The 9626-nt window shown below is 52.8% G+C and overlaps 1 pseudogene; it reads left to right on the top strand.

The window, feature by feature from the left end:
* The first annotated feature begins 732 nt into the window (after nucleotides 1-732).
* The window catches only part of LOC136455022 (probable pectinesterase 53), a 66947-nt pseudogene continuing 58053 nt past the window's right edge, over nucleotides 733-9626 (top strand).

Here is a 9626-nt window from a genome sequence, read left to right as displayed (position 1 = left end):
CATGCAATTCTACTGTTTATGTATTGTCAGTGTACAGAGATTATCATTATGCTTATGAAGTGTGCACTCGGTTCCTTGGTGCTCTAGCTTCGCCCGGGTTCCTAGGCATGCATATGGTATCATTAAAATTGAGTGCAACATTCCTATACACGTGAAAATGTACAAACTGAGTGAACATGTCGTGGTCAAAGTAAGACATGAAGGGTCTGCTTGGTTTGAGGAATGAGGAGGTCCATCTTTTTTTCACTCCTCACTTTTTGTATTTTTGTTCGTAGAATAGAATGAGTTGATCCATCACCACATCATTCCCTCACAAACTAATAATTAGTATATGCATGAGAAATGGGTTGATTCCATCAAAATTCATGTGATGAACTCGTGAGATACATCACCTCATGAAGCATGGGGTGACTCCACAAACCAAACACACCAGAAATTTCTAGTTAATGGCCTCCACCCAATGGCACCAAAAATGGTAGTCCCCTCACATGCATGCAGAAGTCAAAGTAATTGGTTGAAGCCGGAAATTCTTTCTAGCTAGTAATGACCTCCCACGAGCGACAAAAATGGCAGAAGGAATACACCCCCCCCCCCCCACACACATGCAGAAGTCAGATTAAGGCCTAAAATTAGAAGCTAATGACCTCCATCCATAGGTGCTGTATATATATAAGAAGACGACGTCAAGATGAACGTGAGGAGGAACATAAGAATATCACAACAGATATGGCCATGAGGAAGGAGACACTCCTTTGCCCCCCGCGGCTGTTGGTGCTGCTCGTGCTTGGTTCATTGCTTGCGCCATCACACCAGGAGGGTGACTTCGACAAGTGGGTGACACTGCAACAGACGACTAATGTTGGTAAATCTGCTGGTGGAGGTAAGGATCCTGAACTCACCTCTACTGAGTCTAGTAGAGTTAACAATGGGATCGAGCCCAACAACGACTTGGGCGGTGAAAATGGTTACTACAAGACCATCAGTGAGTCCATCGCCAACATCCCCGATAACAGCACCACCCGCTACGTTCTCACTCTCCAAGCTGGCACTGTATTTTGTGAGAAGGTGTTCCTAAACAAAAGCAAGCCATTTGTCACCTTCAAGTCTGATCCTAAGAACCCCGCCACCATTGTGTGGAACAACACCGCCACCACCTTGGGCAAGGATGGAAAGCCTCTCGGCATCGTCGGCAGTAGCACTGTAACCATAGAGTCTGATTATTTCATCGTGTATGGCGTTGTCGGTGTTTCGAGTTACCACCGACGAGTAAATTTCTAGTATTGCGCGTCTGGCTCGGATGGTGTACTTAGAGGACACGAGGTTTATACTAGTTCTAACAGAAAGTCCCTACGTCTATTTCGTCGCTGTTGCTCGTATTACTGGCATTGAAAGTTTATAGTAGGGGTTACAAACGGGCGAGAGAGGGAAAGGATCCCAGGTCTCTGGTGGGAGGAGTGAGTGGGTGCTGAGAGCTCAATCGCTACTCAGTCGTGTGTTCGTGTCGTGCTCTTATGCGGATCTCGATCAGATCAGATCTCGATGGGTCGATTGAACCGGTCCCCTTCATGGGACATCCTGCTTTCCCTTTTATAGGCTATGGGAAAGCATGGGCTACAGCAGAGGAAAAGAGAAGAACGAGAGAGAGGGAAGAAGGCTGCCAGGACCACCGGTTTTTTCTTCTCCTTCATGCGGGTCACGCCGATCCTGTAGACGTCAATAGGGACGGCTCCATGTCGTGGCCCTGTTCATCACTGACGCCATGCGTAGGCGTCGTATGCCGGTCATGGCGTCCCATTCCATCCTAGCGGGCGTTGTGGTGAACTAACGCGCTTGTCAGCGTTCGTACGAGGGTTAGGCAGAACAGCATCGGCACACTCGACGTTGTTCTTGATGTGAATCCTTAGGTATGGCCCGTCATGGCCACAGGTTACATCGGGGTGTGCCGGTCTCTTCCTTGGTGTTAGAGTTTTGACCCAGGCCCATACGCTTGGACCTAGAGTGGTTGGCGGCAGTATGGGTCCCTGTCAGGCGAGGCGGAGCCCGCACCCAAGGGGTCAGGCGAGACGGAGACCGCGACCTCAAGGTCAGGTGAGGCAGAGCCCATCCCCAGAGGTCGGGTGAGACGGAGACCATGGCCTCAAGGTCGGGCGAGGCGGAGCCCGCCCCTAGAGGTCGGGCGAGGCGGAGATCATGGCCTCATGGTCGGGCGAGGCAGAGCCCGCACCCAAGGGGTCGGGCGAGGCGGAGATCATGGCCTCGGGGTCAGGCAAGACGGAGACCGTGGCCTCAAGGTCGGGCGAGGCAGAGCCCACCCCTAGAGGTTGGGTGAGGCGGAGCCTGTGCACCTGGGGGTCGGTTGGAGCTATACTCGTGCTCTTGACTGCTCGGATGAATCAATGTTTATGACCATTAGCTCCTCCCCTTCGGGTACCCTAGTATTGGTCCCCGATAGTAGCCCCTGAGCCTACGGAGGAGTAGAATACTCCTTTAGAGGCTTTTTTGAACGGGGGAACTCTAAGGGCCTTGGCCTTCTTTTGTCACCCACGACATGTCCTGGGGATGGTGATTCCCTTTCGTCGTGATCGGACCCCTTGGGGGTATAGCCGTGAGATTTGGTGGGTCGAAAAGGTCTTTCCTGATTCCGACCCCTACGGGGGTCTATCGTTTTACGACCGCACGTTCGGTCTCTTTGCGAGTCCAACTTTCCTTGAGCCCTCACCTATAGCAGGGTTTCGGTCGAGGGTCGGCTCGCCTTTGTGATCGTCTTCCCTCAAGTATTTTTTTCCGATAAAAACAGAGGGGCTGAGTCGTGCCATGATTTTCCTCTATGGACAAATCATGGTGCTCGGTAAGCTGTTAACGGGCTAGTCCAAGTGGGGCCCCGGCATCTAGTTCATGGGGGCCGGCTTGGGCCAGCTGATGATCGACTCCAGATTCTCAGCGGTCAATCCATATAGTTCTCGGGTCCATTCGACCGGTCCTAAGGGCTCTCTGCCTTCTTCGAGGAAAAACCATGGATCGTATCCGGCCAAGACTCAAACATGGGCCAGATGCCCACGACGCTCGTGCGTCCATATACTGGCCGCTAGTGGGCCCATCCTTTTCCACCCCTCACTCTAAAGGTGCCCAAAGCGGTTGTCGAACCCGTCGGTGAGCCAACCTTCAAACTCCTGGGCCTAGATGGGCCGTAAGGGCATTTTTAGCTCCGTATCCCTCTTACCTATGATGGGTCATGGCCCGTTTGGGGAGGCGAAACATCTGGCGTGTTTTGTGAGGGGGCGGCCATAGGTTATGTGCGCATGCCCCGTGATGAGACGTGGTGATAGGTCATGGCAGGCGTGGAGATCTAGGCGGGCGGTTGGTTTCCTCGCACCCGTCACCCCTATAAAACCAGAGAGTTAGCCCTCCATGTTTCATACATACGCCTGCATCCTTACCTCCACAGCCACGCTGCCGCCGCCAATGCTTAGGTTTCCTGCCTTCTCATCTTCGCTATCATTGAGCTCGCGTCCATCCACCCCCACCTCTAATGGATCTGTGGTGCCGTTCCGACATCACCTTCTAGCGCATGGAGGGCCTCGTTTGTCATGGTCTTCTCCACGCATGGACCTCGACTGAGGAGTGCTTGCTACCAGGCGACGAGGATTTGCCATTGTCGCTCGATGGCTACGTGGTGTCGTTTGCCCACTTCCACGAGCATGGGCTCACGACCCCCGGCCACAAATTCCTCTAGGGGCTGATGCACTTCTACAAGTTTGAGCTGCAGCATCTCAATCCCAATGGGATCCAGCACATGGCGGCATTCATCGTGCTATGTGAGGGATTCCTAGGGATCAGCCCCCACTTCGACTTGTGGAGGTATTTCTTCGCCGTCAACCTCTAGAGAAAGAGGGAGAAGGGCGGCAGGCAGGACCTGCACATGCCAATGGAGTGCATCGGCATCCAACTTTGGAACAATCGGGTCAGTGAGTACCCGTCCATACGGCTCTCAACATCCAACAAGGGGTGGCACTCGCAGTGGTTCTACCTCAAGAATGATGCCATCGCCCCTCTGCTAGAGTTCACTGGGTGCTTGATTGAAGAGGCCCCAGAGCAGTGGAGGAAGTGGGGCATCCCGGAGAAGGACAAGAAGAAGATCCAAGACCACATTGCCGTCATCCATATCCTGAAGGAGAATGGCCTAAAAGGGTCGGGCATCATCGAGGCTTACCATGCGAGGAGGGTGGCACCATTGATGACGCGTGCGCTCCCGCTATACGTGATGGCGTCGGAGGCGTCGTTCAATAGAATGATGCTCACAAAGGGAACACTCCCCAACTCTGAGATCGTGCAACGCATCAAGGAGGCGATGGAGCCTTTGTAGGATGACGCGGGTGCCACCCTCGACTTCGTCTACCTGATGCCAAGGCATCCTCCGATGCAGCCAGAGCCAGGTTACGTTGTCTTTGTAAGTTTCTCTTTCTCTTGCCTTCTCTTCAATTGATTTCTTGACCCCGCGAGACTAACTTTGAGAGGGGTAGGACCAGCCGAGGGACCTCATCCTCACAGATCACCCAGTGCCACTGTCGAGGGATTCGGCTATGAGGGTGGTGAATCACATCGAGGGCGAGCGACTAAGGAAGGCGAAGGAGGATAAGAAGAGGAAGAAGCAGGAGAAGCTATGGGCGCGGGAACGAGGGGAGGACACTGGCAACGATGATGACGATGAGATGATGGAGGAAGAAGAAATAGTAGCTGTCAAATCAAGTGGGACAACCTAGAGAACGAGGATGCACTGATAGGCATCGGTTCATCCTTGTAGGCGTCGGGGCCCTTCCCGTTCCATGGAGGGGAGGGTACGTCTGGGGAGCCGGTGGGGGCAGAATGTACCATCGACCTACCCTAGGAACCAATGGAGGCGGGACATACCATCGCCCTGCCCTAGGAGCCAATAGAGGCGGGTAGCTCTGCCATCATGCGCCGAGGTGCCAACGGAGGTGGGTGGCTCCACCATCGTGCCCCAAGAGCCAAGGGGAGGGGGGCATTCCACCAATGTGCCCCAGGAGCTGTCCAAGGAAAGCCCCTCTGCCCAGGAGCAGGGGGCAAGCTCGAAACAACCTCATTCCAACAAGGTGGAGCAAGGGTCAGGGGGTTCGTCCCCCAAACGCATCTGCCGCTCGACGGCGCTGAGGTGGGTTATCAATTCCTCTATTTTTTTTCCTGTTTTAGTCAAATTTCATCGTGACTTATGTTTTTCATCCCTTGTAGCGTCAGTAGGCAGCGGAATCCTTTAGTGTTGGCGCCGAAGAAGAGCATCGCCCTCCAATCAGGGCGGCGGCCGTCGGCTGGTGTCACGCCCAGTTTAGCTAGGAGCGGCGCCAGTGTGACCGCGTCGCCGGTCGGTCAGTTACCGCCCATGGTGTGCCTATGCCCTTGGTGGGATGGGTGGACCTAGGTGTTCAATGGGCGCCTTCGGAGGCTATAGAGCAGCCTATGATGGTCGCGATACCGCTGCCGATGGTGGGGTAGACGGGGCTGCCGACTGCGCTCATGGCACCGACTATGGCGGGCGCGACGTAGTCGGTCGTGACCAAGCCGACGCAGGTGGAGGTGGCGGCGGCCATGATAGATGGGTCATAGCCGGGCACAAACGTAGCATCGTGTGAGGCATTGGCGTGACCCGTGCCATCGGCAACCCAAGCGACGACGCTTGGCGTGGGCCAAACAGAGGGGGACACGACAAAGGGGTCCCCAGGAGTCGTGGTGCTAGGAGAGAGGTTTGCATCCGCACCGCTGGCCCCTTCTATCGCCGAAGGAGGTGTCCCGGTGGGGATGTCATGGCAAGAGGGGTCAGCGACGCTTAGGGCCAGCGGGGAGTCATCCCTGACCTTGACATCGGTGGGCAATGGCTCACCCATGCGCGGTGAGCCCTTGCTCCAGTGGGTGGATCCATAGGATCTAGCATCAACGCTTTTTACTCTTGACAACGCCGCAGAGAGCATGGAGCAGGAGAGCCTCGACATAGGGATCACGTCCGTGCTTGAGGCCCTAGACCATGCCACGGGCACATTGCATGACGTTGTTGTTCCCTCCGGCTGAGTATTGTTTGGTCCTACTCCTTGCTCTTTTCTTCCTCTATATACTTTTTGTATCCTGACCATCGTCTCCCTATAGTCCCTTATAGCTCGCAGCTAGGGGAAATCTCAGTTCCTTCATCAATAGAAGGAAACCTTGGATCGCCTCATCGAGGAGGTGTGGCTACATGGGGAGGTGATAGCTCAGCTCATTGCCACCCAGTAGAGGCTAGTTAAGCTAACTCCCCTCAGCGAGGATGCGGCCAATCTTCAATCGTAGGTGGCCGAGGCCTGTAGGGATGCTGACGAGGCTGAGAAGGCATTCGAGGCCTTGTTGGCAAGGTCGCTAAAGGATGACGAAGAAGCCGCTAGGGTTAGGAAGGAGCGGGATGAGTTGTTCCAGAAGGACACCAAAACCCGCTAGCAGGTCCTTGACCTTCTAGGTGAGGTTGAGAAAGAAAGGGATCTGAGGCTTAGGGCCAAGGAGAAGCTCGTGGCCCTAGAGAAAAGGGCGAGCCTAGATGCCATGGTGGTCGCTCGGCTACGCAAGGAGTGGGATGAGCTGATCCAAACTGTGGAGAGGCTCCGCTCGGAACACAGCATGGCTCGCGAGGAGCGTGACTAGGCTTTCTAAGAGCATGACCAGGCCTACCAAGAGCACGATGATGTGCAGTAGAAAGTCGGCTCCCTCTAGGCTGAGCTCAAATGGGAGACGACCCAGAAGCTAGAGGCTGAGAGCATTTCTGCCGAGCTGGCTATGGATATCATTGAGGAAAGGAGAAATCTTCAGGCGGAGAGTGATGAGCTCGGTATCCTGAGCACCACCCTCGAAGTGGTCTACGATGACCTTGAGGTGGTGCGGTCGGAGGGGACTAGCTCGCTCACGGCTCATGTTGTCGAGATCATGGCTCAGGTGTGCCAGCTTGAGAGGAATGCCCTTCACGCTAGGGTCAATCAGTCCTTCATGATTGCTTGTTCTCATTATGGGGACAACATTGATCTGGAGGTGATGAGCCATGGCTACGCACCTGGTTGTGAAGTCCATGAGCTAGAGGAGATGGAAACAGCGGTGGCTCCCCTTTCGTAGGACCTGGCGGACAGGATAGAAGGCATAGTTCTCTCCTGGAGGGGCTAGTTAGTTAAATAGGTCGGGCGGTCATTTTTGTAATAAGCGGACAAGTTCCAACCCTTCTGTCTTGTTTAAACAAACTTGTCATTTTGTTTTGTTTGATCAAATGTGTTCTTTTATTTTGGTTGAACAAATTTGTTTTTCCCTTTTTATGTGTAAAAAGGGTTTAATGCGTTTTGACCCTTCATATTATTAAGACCATAGAGTTTGAGGTGCGGGTAGGAAACTTTGATCATGCTAGTAAGCAAGAGTGCCATAGCCGCTAGGGCATAGGTTTCTTGTAGTCTAACCAGCCTTACTCAGTCATTCGTTTCTACAAACCTTGCCTCTAGGTTTTTAACGTGAGGAAGGGGTCGGGCATGGTGACTATTTCAGAAAGGGTATATATATACCCTTATCAGCCCCCAAGTGAGACCTGAGCTCTTGCCATTGCCGGAGTCAGGTTTCACTAAAGATTGAGGAGACGATAACGGAACTTAGTAGGGGAAAGCGTCTCTTGTTTTAGAAACGTTATTCTTAGTTTTCGTACGTATCTCCTCCCTAGGATCCGAGCCATCATTTTATGACCACGCATTCGGTCTTCTTACGAGTCCAACTTTCCTTGAGCCCCCGCATGTAGCGGGGGTCTGATCGAGGGTCGGCTCATCTTTATGATCGTCACCCCGTGCGCGGTTTCCACAACCGGAGGGGTTGAGCTAACGTCACTTGCCTCGATGGCTCTAGTGATGCGCTCGGTGAGCTCGCTAACGGGCATGTCTAAGTGGAATTTAGGCCCATCGTTCATGATGGGGTTGGCATAGCCATCATGTGGCATTCTAGTGCTCCTTAACCTGACTCCCGGTAGATGCTCGAGTCATTCTGGAGACCGACTTAGGTGGCCCATTGGCCTCTCCTCGATGAAGATTCTATGGGCATGGCTTGAGGTTAGGATCAAACAAGAAGGTTGAGATGAACATGTCCACTTCTGAGCAGGTCGGGCGATGGCCGCTGGGGCTCATCTGTGTTTTCTCCCCTTGCTCCATTTGATGCAAGGTGGCCTTGAGCCCTTCGCGGCAAGCCTTTGAACCCTAGTTGGTTGCTGCTCATGTCAAATGAGACGACTACTGCTTCGTGACACGACGCGAAGCATTGTGATGCAACAATTGCATATGCGATGCTTGGATGTATGAGAATGGATGAATGAATGCTCATGCACTGGGAAAGCAAAGTAGGGGTTGGTAAAGTTACCTCGATGGCTCGAGTGACGTGTTCAGGGAGCTCTTACCGGATATGTTCGAGTGGAATTTGGGTCCATCATTCATGATGAAGTCGGCCTAACCCGCATGGGTCATCCTGCTGCTCCTTACCCGTCTCTCGGTAGTGGCCCAAGCCGTCCGATCGACTTGGGTGACCTGTTGGCCTCTCCTCGATGGAGATTCCACCGGTGGGACCCTCTAGACCCTTCCTAGGAAGGCAAAGGCTAAAGCTCGGGGTGTGGGCAACAAAAAACTCTGATCATGCTGGTGAGCAAAAATGTCGTAGCCTCTAGGGCGTAGGTTTCTTATGGTCTGACCAGTTTGATTCAGTTTGTTTCCATAAACCTTGCCTCTAGATTTTTAATGTGAGAAAGGGTCGAGCATAAAGAATGTCTACCAAATAGACATACTCTTACCAGCCCCCAAGTGAGGCTCGACCCCTTGCCGTTGCTGGGGTCAGGTGTCACTTAGAGATCATGGAGTCGATAGCGAAACTAATAAGAGAAAACATGCGTAAATTAAGGGTGACCCATCTCTCGATAGCGTCCTGAGCTGTCTGATCGACTTGGGTGACCCGCTGGCACATGACTTACCTTGATGGCTAGAGTGACTGGTTTAGGGAGCTCTTACCGAATATGTCCAAGTGGAATCTAGGTCCATCTTTCATGATGGAGTCAGCATAACCCACATGGGGCCTCCTACTGCTCCTTACCCATCTCTCGATAGTGGCCTAAGCCGTCCAATCGACTTGGGTGACCCACTAACATAGGACTTACCTACAGAGATAGGGGATGGGATCATCCCTCCCAAGAAATTAGTTAGGCGGCGAACTTGTAATAAGTGGGCAAGCTCTTAAATTTCATTATGGCCAAACAGATTTTTAACCCTTCTCCCCTTTTGTATAAAAAGGTTAATGTGTTCCAACCCTTTCTATTGTTAAGGCTACAAAGCTTGGGGTATGGGTGAACAAACTCTAATCACACTGGTGAGCAAAAATGCCATAGCTGCTAGGGTGTAGGTTTCTTGTAGTCCGACCAATTTTACTCAGCGTCTGTTTTCGCAACCCTTGCTTCTGGGTATTAACATGAGAGAGGGTCGAGCATAGAGAATGTTTGCCTAGGTGGATATACTCTTAGACAAGTACCGACTCTTTCTGTAGTTAAGGCTAAAAAGCTTGGGGTGCAGAAAAAACTCTGATCACGCTGGTGA

Source organism: Miscanthus floridulus, chromosome 1 (genome assembly GCF_019320115.1).
Source record: "Miscanthus floridulus cultivar M001 chromosome 1, ASM1932011v1, whole genome shotgun sequence".
Taxonomy (NCBI): domain Eukaryota; kingdom Viridiplantae; phylum Streptophyta; class Magnoliopsida; order Poales; family Poaceae; genus Miscanthus; species Miscanthus floridulus.
The sequence above is the reverse complement of the archived record's forward strand: the minus strand, read 5'-3'. Positions and strand labels throughout refer to the sequence as shown.